The 13,252-nt window shown below is 40.2% G+C and overlaps 1 long non-coding RNA gene across 4 annotated transcripts in view; it reads right to left on the bottom strand.

Annotated features, from left to right (window-relative positions):
* The window catches only part of LOC131400705 (uncharacterized), a 169,071-nt gene that overhangs the window by 41,955 nt on the left and 113,864 nt on the right, over positions 1-13,252 (bottom strand). Inside the window, exon 2 of one of the 4 annotated variants that reach the window (XR_009217414.1) lies at positions 4,941-5,002. The exons of the other annotated variants lie outside the window; for them this stretch is intronic. This is a non-coding gene — a long non-coding RNA (uncharacterized LOC131400705). The remainder of the gene's footprint in view (positions 1-4,940; positions 5,003-13,252) is intronic. 4 annotated transcript variants of the gene reach the window in all.

Here is a 13,252-nt window from a genome sequence, read left to right as displayed (position 1 = left end):
GTGTTTATACACACAGATATATATATCATTAAAAATATCTTTAATTTAGGTATGAAAAATTATTTGAAAGTGGAAGATATTTTGACTATAAATGGAGAACACCACATGGAGAATTTTAGAAAGTGGAATGAATTTGACCAGCCTTCTCTTCCTCATAATCCAAATTTATGTACAAAATTACGTATCTGACATAATTTCATCAGAAACTTCCCGGGGATAGACTTTTGCATATGTCTGATAATATTAATAAACACTTTATATTGATTTTTTTGTTTCTATTTAGACCCAAAATAAAATCAAAACAATATTTTATTTTTGGTCCTTGGCCAGAACAAGAAGATTCAAGTAGCACAGAATCTTAGGAAATAAAATAATCAAAGAGGAAGATGAGATGACTTGGGAAGCTTATTTCAACACCTCTTTATGAACAGAGTTTCACATTTTGGGAACAGATTGCAAAATAAAGCCAGTGTTGGATTCCCAACCAGCAAAGGTGAAGTTAATGCAGGGACGTCTCTATAGTTTGCTGACTCAGCAAATGACTTTGTAAAAATGTTCTTAGATTAAAACAGAAAATATTCTTTATGGGAGAAAGAAATGTGGTTCTTGACTGCCTTTTAATTTTAAAGACATCAAAGAAGTTTCCATTTTATTCTGTAATCAAAGAAAATAATTAATATGAATAGAGAGCAGAGAACAGAGGAAGATCAATTGAAAGACAGTGACAGCTAATCCAAAGTAATTCTCCTTTAGAACCGAGGTCCTTACTTATAGATGGTTTCTGAGATCCCTGTTTCAGCAGAATTTGAGAAACAACCAGTAAGCCGGGTCTGGCTATCGGAAGACAATTAAGAGAAATTTTATTTGAGTTAAACAGAAATAAGAATACTGTTAGATTCTCAAATGAATTAGTTGCAAGGAAGCTGAAGTCAAAATGAAGAAACTCCACACAGTTGAAGCTCTTGTCCATCTGAGCTTCATCCAAGAAGGCAGACTTGATGCCTTTGCTTCCCTCCTCTTGCCCTCAACACCTGGAACCGTGTCTGACACACAGACTGTGAATGAACAAATTCAAAATGACTCGCCCATATTTCCATAGCAAGGTAATATTAGAGTGAAGCCAAAGAAAGCATAATGATCAAATCAAATCAACCAAGTGGTTGCAGGCAGACACTCTATCCCTTAACACCCAAGACCTTTAAGATGATAATTTATAAAGTAAAGGTCCGTGGCATTTTCTGAGTGATAGCCAAGATCTCTAAACAAAAAGATTGATTTGATAAGGACAGAAGTGGATCAGCTTTCATAATTGAAAGGATCAAACATCTTTTACCTTAAGCGAAGGAAAAAAGAGAAATGGCATAAATCAAGAGGAAATGATATCTTCCTTGGCAATTTACGAGGCTGACTGCCATTGTCATGAAGTCCTTGCACAGAGACTCTGGAGCCTGTTGCCAATGGACGCTGTTTCCCGGGGGCCTGGGGCACAACCTCACTCATACAATTTAGATAATAATCTCCCCTTAGCCAAAATTTGCCTTTTGGCATATCTAAGAAAGTCCAACTCTAGCTGCTGGAATTGGAGCTCTACATTTCTGGGTCCCAGTTGAATGGCAATAAAACCATTTGGACTGCTCACCTTTGCCTGCTACAGATGAGATGGAGTAAGAGATAAGTCAGGTTTGGGAACAGAGGCAAACCTGTTCTCTCTCTGGGTCATCACATAGCCTCTCATAAGAAGTGCAATTTCATCAGCATGGCATACTGCATGGCAGCACTGCCTACTGAGGGATGCTACGGTCTCCCTGGCCCCATCTAAGTAGATTCTGTTAGGTAACAATTATGATAAGCCTCTAGTACATTTTCAATGCCAAGTAACAAATGCTACTAGAAGAAAATATGTGGTGTAGTAAAATAGAGTTACTACCATTTGGCTGTTGGCTTTTCATGTAGTATGCTCAAGTACTAACTTTTTCGTTCATTTATCTGTTCATTCATTCAACACATAGGGAGTGGAGATACAATTTTTAGCAAAACAGACTTAGCCTCTGTCCTCAGGAAGCTTACAGGCTAAGATGAAGAGATATTAACATAAAGCGAAAGACAGATGTTAACTTAAAGAAAATGAAAGGCAGAAAGACACACAAAGAGAAAGAAAGGGGAGAGGGTTATAGAAGGAAGGAAGGAAGAAGGGAAAGATAGAGGGAGGGAAGGAGAAAGTGAGGGAAGGAGGAAGAGAGGGAAGAGGAAGAAAGGAAGGAAGGAAGCAAGAAATAGAAGCTCTAAGATGTAACCGTGATGGTAGTTATGAAAGAGAAGTTGGGGTTGGGGCACTTTTCCTAGATTGGAGGTGCCACATGCAGGGTGAACTGACATTCAGGGTCAGGGTGGCAAATTGACTACAGCAGGGGAACGCTGTAACTAAAATAGTGTTTGAACACTAAGACTCTGAGAGAAGATAAGACATAGAGATTTATAAAGATGAGAGTTGGAATGCAAGAGAATCATCTGTGTGCCTGAATGTCTTCATCTTCAAAGTGGGGTTAACGTTATTGTGTTACAAGTTGATGTCAGACTGAGTCAGATAACACAGAGGAAAATACCTGACGGATCCTCACACTCGTCAGGTCCTCTCATGTTCATTTACACAGCTATTATTTCATTTCTTTGTTCTTTCAGTAAGTTTTGGTAATGACCTAGGCATGAGACAACAAGAGCCTGGACTTTCAAGAGAGAGGAGAAGTACGGCAAATACAAGACTTTGGGTAAGAAAAGCGGAGACACTTGGGAATGTGTAGAAAGTAAAATTAAAAATTAATGGGCCACTGATTGCAGTGGGAAAGGGAAACTTTTCTATTGCTTCAGGGTTCATTAGAGTGCAAGAAAATTAGAGAGTTACTGAACTAATATTTCTTGACCGCTCTCCCCAGAAAAAGATCTAAAAAATTCAAGCATCAGGTCAGAGCTTCTTAGCACTCTTTCTTCTTTTTTCAGATAGACATAACGATATGAATTCTTTACAAGGCTCACCTAGAAAACTTTTTTTGCTTTTCAGTCATTAAATATAGAAGGGGAAGAAACACATTATAAACTCAAAGAAATAAGATTGCACATAGTATGGTGGAAAGAGCTCTGAGGAACAGGTAGAGCTGCCCATCTGGAACCACTGTTGGTATTGGAACTTATGTAAGCACCTCCTTAGATTCTCATGGCATGTGCCTGCCTCCCTGCCCTCGGATGCTTCCTTACTGCAGGAACCCCAGAGCCCACTGTCCATAGTGGCTCATCTCATCAGAGCTAAGACTGGGAAGCCAGCCCTGTGGCCATGCAAGCTGCCTTCCTGCCTGGCTGCCATCTTGTCTCCTATAGAAGCGGCTGCATTGCTCTGGCACCAAAGCTTTACTGCACTGAACTGTGGGTGTTCTAGCTCATCCTTCACTCCCAGATCTGATACAATGAAGTTCCACGCTGCTAGTGTGGGTATGGTGTCCCCAGTGGTCATCTAGCTGGGCCATATGCACAGGAGTGTTAATACCCTGAAGGGGATCTCTCAGGGAGCAGTAACTAGATCTCCCTTTCTCTCCTACCTGAAGACTTGCCTGGATGATCTCATTCTTTCTCTTCAGACATGTCCTGCCTACCTGAGCAACCCTGCTTTATTTTCTAGTCTTGCTTTGAGCAGTTCCATAACTCATCGACGTTCATCCATGTCCTTGAGCTTGCTTCTCCCAGGAAAGCATCCATCCACAAGCTCTGCCTTCGGCACTGCTGTCTAGGGAATCCAGGCACAGAGAGTAGGCACTTTCTTGGACTAGAAATGAGACCCCATAGGACAGGATTTAGGATTTAGATTGTCCTTCTCTCCCAAGGAGTAGGGACTTTACTGCTGGTGGTGAAGTGGGGGTGGAGATCACACTCCCCAGGCAGTGGCCTCACAATGACAAAAGCTTTCACTTGTGGGAATTGGAACCAGTCGCAGGGGGAAGACAAGGCTTTGGGAGATCAAGTGGCTGTTGTCCTTAATTGGTATGGGGACCACAATATCTGTAAGGATTGTGTTGTGGGGTGGCTGCTTTCAACATCAGAAACCTTGCAAAAAGAAAATGATATGCTCAGGGTGGCTAATTGTCAATGTAAATCATGCTGTGAAAGGCAGATGGCCAAGAGGGAGGCTCTAAGGAAGACTATTATCTTCTGCAGCCTCAGGGCAGATTGTGCTGCAAATCAGGACCAGAATGGATAATAACGAGGCAGAGATGCAAAGATGACTGCAGGAGGAGCCCCGACAGGCCTGCTGTGTGCGAGGAAGGGAAAGAGCACTACCCTGAGACCTGTGTCAGAAACATTTCAGTAGACTTAGCCTGAGGATCTCAAACCCCCACATCCCCTGGAACATTCCAAATGACAGAAGCAGCCCCATTCCACCATCCAGAGAAAACATTTCTTCCTTTGCCATGATCTTCCCTGGCCAAGAGGCGCCTCTGAAAATGAAGCATGTTCCTCAAGACCCACCCTCATCTTTCTTTGACCTGTGTTTCTCAAACTTGAGCATGCCTTAGAATCACTTGGAAGGCTAGTTAAAACAGACTGTTGAGACCTATGCCGAAAGCTTCTGATTCGGTTGGTCTGGGGTGGGTCCCGGGAAGCTGTACTCTCGTACTTTCCCAGGAGATGTTGCTCATGCTGGTTCGGGGGCCACACTTTGAGGAACCACTGCTTTGGTGCTATACCCAGGTCTCACCACAGATGAGCCAAATGGTAAGGAGACCTACTCTAGGGAAACAAACAGCATCTATGCCAGAGGAGTTGCAGGACCTAGCTCAACTGGCCCAACTGTGGGGACATGAGTGGACATGGATCTTAAGACAAGACTGGGATTGGAGGAGCAGAATATAAGGCTAGATAAGAGAATTCATTGGCATAGTGGCATTCAGACATACCTTGGAATTCAATTTTCTGTAAGACGTCTAGAGCCGATCGTAAGAGTTTGATATGATGGTACCTGCAATAGTGGACACAGAAATGGCCTTCTGTAAATAAAGTGGAGTTGCCATATCTCAGTGTAGAACTGAGAGAGGGGTGAGAAGGATAAGGAAGTCGGGATGCTAGAATGAACTGCTCCTGTACAACCGGAGACCTCCCACCTGACTTTGTTCCCTGGGAGGACTCCGAAGACAATGCCCCCTCCTCCCTGCCCCCCAAATTACAGCACCAAGGAATGCACAAGTGAAGGGAGCATTAGCATATTTTAGATGCTACTCAGTGGCTATTATCCACAGGCCAGGTTGAGTGTGGGTGGTGCAACCACACATTCCCTAATATCGATAATATTGATTGGATTCTGGGATGGCAGAGGAAAGGTGCAAGCACTTAGCCATCAGAGGCAAGGCGAACCTAATTACTGTAATTGGCATCAACCCAGAGTAACAGCCAATGTGCCTGATGCCCAGAGAATCTGTGGCTGATAGATCATGGCAATGTTAGTGGTGTTGCTTTAATAAAAGATTTCTTTAATAAAAAGATGATTTCTTTAATTAAAGAAAAAGATGATTTCTTTAATAAAAGAAAAGAAGCTAGAATTGTCAAGCAGAAAGCCGCCATCAGCTGCATCAGTAGAAAAACCATGATCCCTTACTCAGTTTCCAGAGCTGTGGCAGCTTACAGACCCAGAGCCCACTGACCGGAGGAAAAACCAGGATGCGTTGAGGAAAGACTCTATCATGCAATACCAGAACCTATGGTAAATGTTTCTCTTACTTTCCCTCAACAGCATCCACAGACAATTGCCAGAATATTGGTGAGAATAGAATTCCCAGAAATGTTTAGGACTCCTAGATAAGGACTTTTGACCCAGTTCTTCTGACAGTGGGTCCAATGGTTCCACGACCTTCTTAGCTCATCATCCCAGTTCCCAAACGTATGACTGGGATGTCTTACAGCTGGCAGAGCCCTCATATGGGTTCTTTGATCTGGGGAGTAAGGGTCATTATAATAGGAGAAAGCCAAGTGGAATCCCCTAAATTAGCCAAGATAGTAGATCATTGGTAATGACGTGCTCAGGAAAAATTACAAAGGTTAGGTCCACCATTAAGGATTTGAAAGACGCTGGAGCAGCGGGTGCCACTATGTCCTTGTTCAAATCACATCTAGTCTGTATAAAAACCAAATGAGTCATAGAAAATAATTGTGAACCATCATAAATTTAACCGAACTGCCCCAATTGGAGCCACTACTCCAGAAATGGTATATTTAATGGAGCAGGTCAGAATGGTGTTTGGTGTCTCTCTTTTTGAGAATTATTCCATCATCAGGGATGATCAAAAGCATTTCACCTACACATGTTGACTCTTCAGCTGTCTCTGTCATCTTGATCACCTTGACATTCTGCATGGCATCATACTGGTCCATTGTACTTACGACATCACACAATGAGCAGGAGGTGGCAAGTTCCCTTTATGCCCTAATAAGACATAGCCATGCCAGAAGTTGGGAGATTCACTCCATGAAGACCTTACAGCCTGCCACACTGGTGAAGTTTTAGGGGTGCAGTGGTCTGGGGCATACCAGGTCATCCCTTCTAAGGTAAAACACAATTGGTGTTTATATGGTGAACTTCCCACCACCAACAGAGAGACACAGAGCTTGGTGGCATATGAGAGAAAGAAGGAGTCAAAGTTGCATCCAAAATTTTGGTCTAATCAATCGGATGATTCCATTTACTGAGATAAGAAACTCTGAGGAAGGAGTGGGTTGGGGGAAATGGCAACAATCATTCACTTTAGACATATGAAATTTAAGATTCACGCTGAAGAAGCTCTGGGATATTCAGGTCTGTATTCAGAGGAGAAGACATTCCTGGAGACATATGATTTTGGAGTTGTCAGGATTTAGCTAGTGTGTAAATCATGGAATTGGATAAGGTCACCTAGAAAAGTAAGCATAGATCAGAAGTCTGAGGACCGAGCACCCCAAAATTTAGAAACATGGAAGCCACGCTGCCTGACACAGCTCTCAGAGGTGCACCGCCTGACTCTTAGCCCACGTTCATATAGAGGGGCTATGCCTGAAATTGGTTTTACATTTATGAAGCCACCATTTGAATTCTTCTTTCCTGGTCAGACTCCCCAGATACCGTAAAATCAAACATTTTAGCAGACACTAGGCTTGCTCAACAACAAAGTTCTTACAGAACCATTTAGCCAGGTTTCAGTTCACCAGGGGAATGAGGATTTTCTTAAAATCTTTAGCAATTGCATACTTATGGAAAACTTAGCCCCATCAGCCAGGCTGCTCCACTTCAATATTAACACCTCATTTTCACAAGCCCTGTCATTCTTTGAGGAGATTCTATGACTTATTTAGGATTCAATGACACTAAAAAAAAATTTGAGAGTGCTTTGAGCCCTTCAGTGTTGGTATATAGATATTAAACTACAGATGCTTATTTTTTCTTATTGATAAAGTGATTCTTAATTGTAGGTTTGTGGGAAATGCAAGTCTATAATGAAAATAGAAAAATTCTCTCCTAAACCCACTTCCTAGATTTACATTTTCATAACTTCAAGCATCTTCATTTCTAACCAAAATGTATGTTGTTGCTTTGCTCCAAAGAAGGCAGCTTGTAATGCCTCCTTTAATAACGTAGTTCCCTGTCTGGAGATGAAGCAGGTATGAAGAAGGCAGTTTCAAGCTAAACGACCAAGTGTAGCAATTGCAAAGTATTAAGGTCTGAGCAAACAGTTCAAAATATAAAGTCTACAGCTATTTTACATGAATGAAAGTTAAACGTATAAATAAATGTATTTCCAAAAAGTCCTATAATCATAAACATGATTAAAGTACAACTCAGTTTAATTAACATTGACTTGGAATCTCTTATTTCAGACAAGTTACTACGACTAAAGTGTGAAAGGATGAGTAACACATGGTTCGTATATTCAAGGGTCTTAAAGTGGAACAGGAGAGTAAACATGTAAATCTTAACTCCATGCACAGATCTGTAAGGTACAAGGCAAATACAGAAGGATGCAAGAATGAACTGCAGTGGGGGTCTCCAAGGAAAGGCTTCAAGAGGGAGATGATACGCAACAGGATTTTGGAGGGAGTGACCATCTGGCACTGATGCTAACAGGAGGCGGATAAAATCTGAGTAGAGGGAACAGTTTGCACAAAGACTCGTCCACCAATGAAAGCTTCATTGCTGCCCTTGTCCTCAGTGTATAGTTTTCATCATTAACTTTTAATCATCAATTTCAGGACTTCAGGATCAAATGAGATAGACTCTTTGGGAGAATAAACATACCCAGATTAGGATCTCTCTCTCTGTGCCTTGTCTCAGAGTCTCTCTCTCTCTGTGCCTTGTCTCAGAGAGAAACCCCCTTCCTTTCCAAGCAAAAGCCAGTGTGTGATTTTCCACCTATGTGAACTCCCTCTCTTGGTTTATGGTCATTGTACTCCAAGCAGAGCACAACTGGGGTTTTCTTTTTTATTAAAAAAATAAACAAAGCCAGCGATGAGACATCACCTCTGCCAATGTTTTAATTATATTTCGATGGTTTTTCAGGAATAACACCTTTCTGCGATCATACATCATAACCAAACAAAATTAAACCCATACCTGACGGCCTACCAAATCACGGACACCTTTACTGAAGCAACACAAAATTAATTTGAGAAATGTTGATTTTGAAAACATTTTTCCTCCCCTCTCTATTAAATGCATCTTCTATACATCAAAAAACCCAGCCTTTTTATTATTGTTCCTTTCTGAGATTGCTAAGCAGGCCCTGGTATTTGTCAGGCTTGCAGGTGTCTGGAGGTCTTTTTCTGCCCTTCACAGGACAGCATCTCAGTATCTCTCTAGCAGTCTGGCTGCATGACAGGCTGGTGTCAGTAACACCTCTCCTTATGCACAATGATTCCCAGGGGTGATGAGCACCAAGACCTACAAAGCAGTACATCAAATCCCCGAGTGCTATGTATTTGCAGTCTAAAGGGCTTTCGCAAATCTGTGTTAAAAAGAAAACTACCAGTGTGACTGAATTCTTCCCCCCGAACCTCTCTGTACCAGGATTGAGTGTCGGACCTTGCCAAAGGAAGTCACTCGATTCTGCATATCTGAGTTCTTCCTACTTCTCACTGCTTAACTATGCCCAGCACTTTCCGAATTTCGCCTCAAATCCCAGCCCCATAAATCAGACAGTAGTCTCGTGGAAACGTATAGATTGCTGGGTCACAGCATTGAAAATATAAGGATCACATGCTTTTAAGTCATTAAACCCCTGGTTATAGGTGTGCAATACTTTTTAAACTCTTCATCAATTCAATCAACAAATATTTCCTGGATACAACCATGCATGGACCTCATGTTAGGTGCTGGGAATCCACCATCCACTGTTTCCTTCCTTCATTCAACAAACATTATTGAACTCCTCCTGGCTCTAGGAGCCAATTTTAGGCTCCAGGAGTGAATAACACAAATTTGACAAAAATTGCCAACAGATTTTTATAGAAGTTTCTATAAACAATGAATAGCAAAAGAGGGTCTCCCTGCTGATTGCATTAAATGAATACGGACTGTGGTGGTGATAGCATTAAAAATGATAATTAACTGTAGCTATGATGATCATGACAACAAAACAGAAATGCATAGTAAGCTCTCTATCTGGGCCACATGCCATACTATGACTGTTGTTTTTTTTTATTGATGTTTTAATAGTTTATAACATTGTGAAATTTTGGGTTGTACATTTTTGCTTGTCCATCACCATATATATGTCTCCCTTCACCCCTTGTGCCCACTCCCTACCCCAATTGCCCCTGGTAACCACAATACAGTTTTCTCTGTCCATGTGTTGGTTTATATTCCACATATGAGTGAGATCATACAGTGTTTGTCTTTCTCTTTCTGGCTTATTTCACTTAACATAATACCCTCCAGGCCCATCCATGTTGTTGCAAATGGGACAATTTTGTCTTTTTTTATGGCTGAGTAGTATTCCATTGTATATATATACCACATCTTCTTGATCCAATCATCAGTCGAGGGACACTTAGGTTGCTTCCACTTCTTGGCTACAGCGAAGAACGCTGCAATGAACATAGGGGTGCATAAGCCTCTTTGGATTGTTGATTTCAGGTTCGTTGGATAGATTCCCAGTAGTGGGATAGCTGGATCATAGGGTATTTCTGTTTTTAATTCTTTGAGGAATCTCCATACCGTTTTTCATAGAGGCTGCAGCACTTTGCATTCCCACCAGCTGTGTATGAGAGTTCCTGTTTCTCCACATCCTCTCCAATATTTATTGTTTTTGTCTTGGTGATTATAGCCATTCTAACGGGCATGAGGTGATATCTTAGTGTCATTTTGATTTGCATTTCCCTGATGATTAGTGATGTTGAACACCTTTTCATGTGCCTATTGGCCATCTGTATATCTTCTTTGGAGAAGTGTCTGTTCATTTCCTCTGCCCATTTTTTGATCGGGTTGTTTGTTTTTTTTTGTTGTTCAGTTGTGTGTGTTCTTTATATATTGTGGAGATCAACTCCTTATCAGATATATGTTTTGCAAATATTTTCTCCCAGCTGGTGGGTTGTCTGTTAATCTTGATTCTGGTTTCGTTTGTCTTGTAGAAGCTCTTTAATCTGATAAAGTCCCACTTGCTTATTTTTTCTGTAGTTTCTCTAATCTGGGTAGGCATGTCACCCAAAAAGATTCCTTTATGACCAATGTCATATAGTGTGTTGCCTATATTTTCTTCTATGAGTTTTATAGTTTCAGGTCTCACCTTCAGGTCTTTGATCCATTTTGAGCTAATTTTTGTGAATGGCGATAGCAGATGGTCCACTTTCATTCTTTTGCATGTGGCTGTCCAATTTTCCCAACACCATTTATTGAAGAGACTTTCCTTTCTCCGTTGTATGTTCTTACCTCCTTTGTCGAAAATTAGCTGTCCGTATACGTGTGGTTTTATTTCTGGGCTTTCAATTCTGTTCCATTGATCTGTGTGTCTGTTTTTGTACCAGTACCATGCTGTTTTGATTACTATTGCTTTGTAGTATGTTTTGAAGTCAGGGATTGTGATGCCTCCAGCTTTGTTCTTTTTTCTTAGGATTGCTTTAGCTACTCGGGGTCTTTTGTTGCACCATATGAATTTTAGTATTCTTTTTTCTATTTCCGTGAAGAATGTCTTCGGGATTATGATTGGGATTGATTGAATCTGAAGATTGCTTTGGGTAATATAGACATTTTAACTATGTTTATTCTTCCAATCCCTGTGCATGGGATGTCTTTCCATTTCTTTATGTCATCATTGATTTCTTTCAATAATGTCTTGTAGTTTTCATTGTACAGGTCTTTCGCCTACTTGGTAAGATTTATTCCTAGATATTTTATTCTTTTTGATGCAATTGTAAATGGTATTATCTTTTTGAGCTCTCTTACTTTTAGTTCAGTTATTAGCATACAGAAATGTAACTGATTTTTGTAGATTGATTTTGTACTCTGTGACTTTGCTGTAGTTGATTATTTCTAATAGTTTTCCAATGGATTCTTTAGGGTTTTCTATATATAAAATCATGTCATCTGCAAATAGTGAGAGTTTCACTTCTTCGTTGCCTATTTGGATTCCTTTTATTCCATTTTCTTGCCTAATTGCTCTGACCAAAACCTCCAGTACTATGCTGAATAGGAGTGGTGAGAGTGGGCAGTCCTGCCTCGTTCCTGTTCTCAGAGGAATGGCTTTCAGTCTTTCCCTGTTGAGTACGATGTTGGCTGTGGGTTTGTCATAAATAGCCTTATGTTGAGGTACTTTCCTTCTATACCCATTTTGTTGAGAGTTTTTATCATAAACAGATGTTGGATCTTGTCAAATGCCTTCTCTGCGTCTATTGAGATGCCCATGTAGTTTTTATTCTCTGTTTTGTTGATGTGGTGTATCACATTGATTGATTTGCAGTTGTTGAACCATCCCTGCGTCCCTGGTATAAATCCCACTTGATCATGGTGTATGATCTTTTTAATGTATTGCTGTATTCAGTTTGCCAATACTTTGTTGAGGATTTTTGCATCTATGTTCATCAGTGATATTGGCCTGTAATTTTCCTTCTTTGTATTGTATTTGTCTGGCTTTGGTATTAGGGTGATGTTGGCCTCGTAGAATGATTTGGGAAGTGTTCCATATTCCTGTATTTTTTGGAATAGTTTGAAAAGGATGGGTATTAAATCTTCTTTGAATGTTTGGTAAAATTCACCGGAGAAGCCATCTGGTCCTGGACTTTTATTTTTTGGGAGGTTTTTGATTACTATTTCAATCTCTCTACTTGTGATTGGTCTATTCAGATTCTCCATTTCTTCTTGGTTCAGTTTTGGGAGGTTGTATGAGTCTAAGGATTTATCCATTTCTTCTAGATTGTCCAATTTGTTGGCATATAATTTCTCATAATATTCTCTTATAATCCTTTGTATTTCCGTGGTATCCATTGTAATTTCTCCTCTTTCATTTCTAATTTTATTTACTTGAGGCTTTTCTCTTTTTTTCTTAGTATGTCTGGCTAAAGGTTTGTCAATTTTGTTTATCTTCTCAAAGAACCAACTCTTTGTTTCATTAATCCTTTCTACTGTTTTTTTGGTCTCAATTTCATTTATTTCTGCTCTGATTTTTATTACTTATCTCCTTCTACTGACTTTGGGCTTTGTTTGTGCTTCTTTTTCTAGTTCTGTTAGGTGTAATTTGAGGTTGCTTATTTGGGCTTTTTCTTGTTTGTTAAGGTGGGCTTGTATCGCTATGAGTTTCCCTCTCAGGACCGCTTTTGCTGCATCCCATATGGTTTGATATGGCATATTTTCATTTTCATTTGTTTCCAGATAGTTTTTGATTTCTCATTTAATTTCATCAATGATCCATTGGTTGTTCAGTAGCATGTTGTTTAAACTCCACATTTTTGTCACTTTCCCAGTGTTTTTTTTTGTGGTTGATTTCCAATTTCATAGCATTATGGTCTGAAAAGATGCTTGTTATGATTTCAATCTTCTTAAATTTATTGAGGCTTGCTTTGTTTCCCAACATATGGTCTATCCTTGAGAATGTTCCACGCATGCTTGAGAAGAATGTGTAGTCAGCTGTTTTCGGATGGAGTGCTCTGTATATGTCTACTAGGTCCATCTCGTCCAGTTTTTCATTTAAGTCTAATATTTCTTTATTGACTTTTTGTCTGGATGATCTATCCATTGATGTAAGTGGGGTATTAAAAT

The sequence above is a fragment of the Diceros bicornis genome, chromosome X (genome assembly GCF_020826845.1).
Source record: "Diceros bicornis minor isolate mBicDic1 chromosome X, mDicBic1.mat.cur, whole genome shotgun sequence".
Classification (NCBI taxonomy): domain Eukaryota; kingdom Metazoa; phylum Chordata; class Mammalia; order Perissodactyla; family Rhinocerotidae; genus Diceros; species Diceros bicornis.
This window is presented reverse-complemented; position numbering and strand designations above follow the sequence as displayed.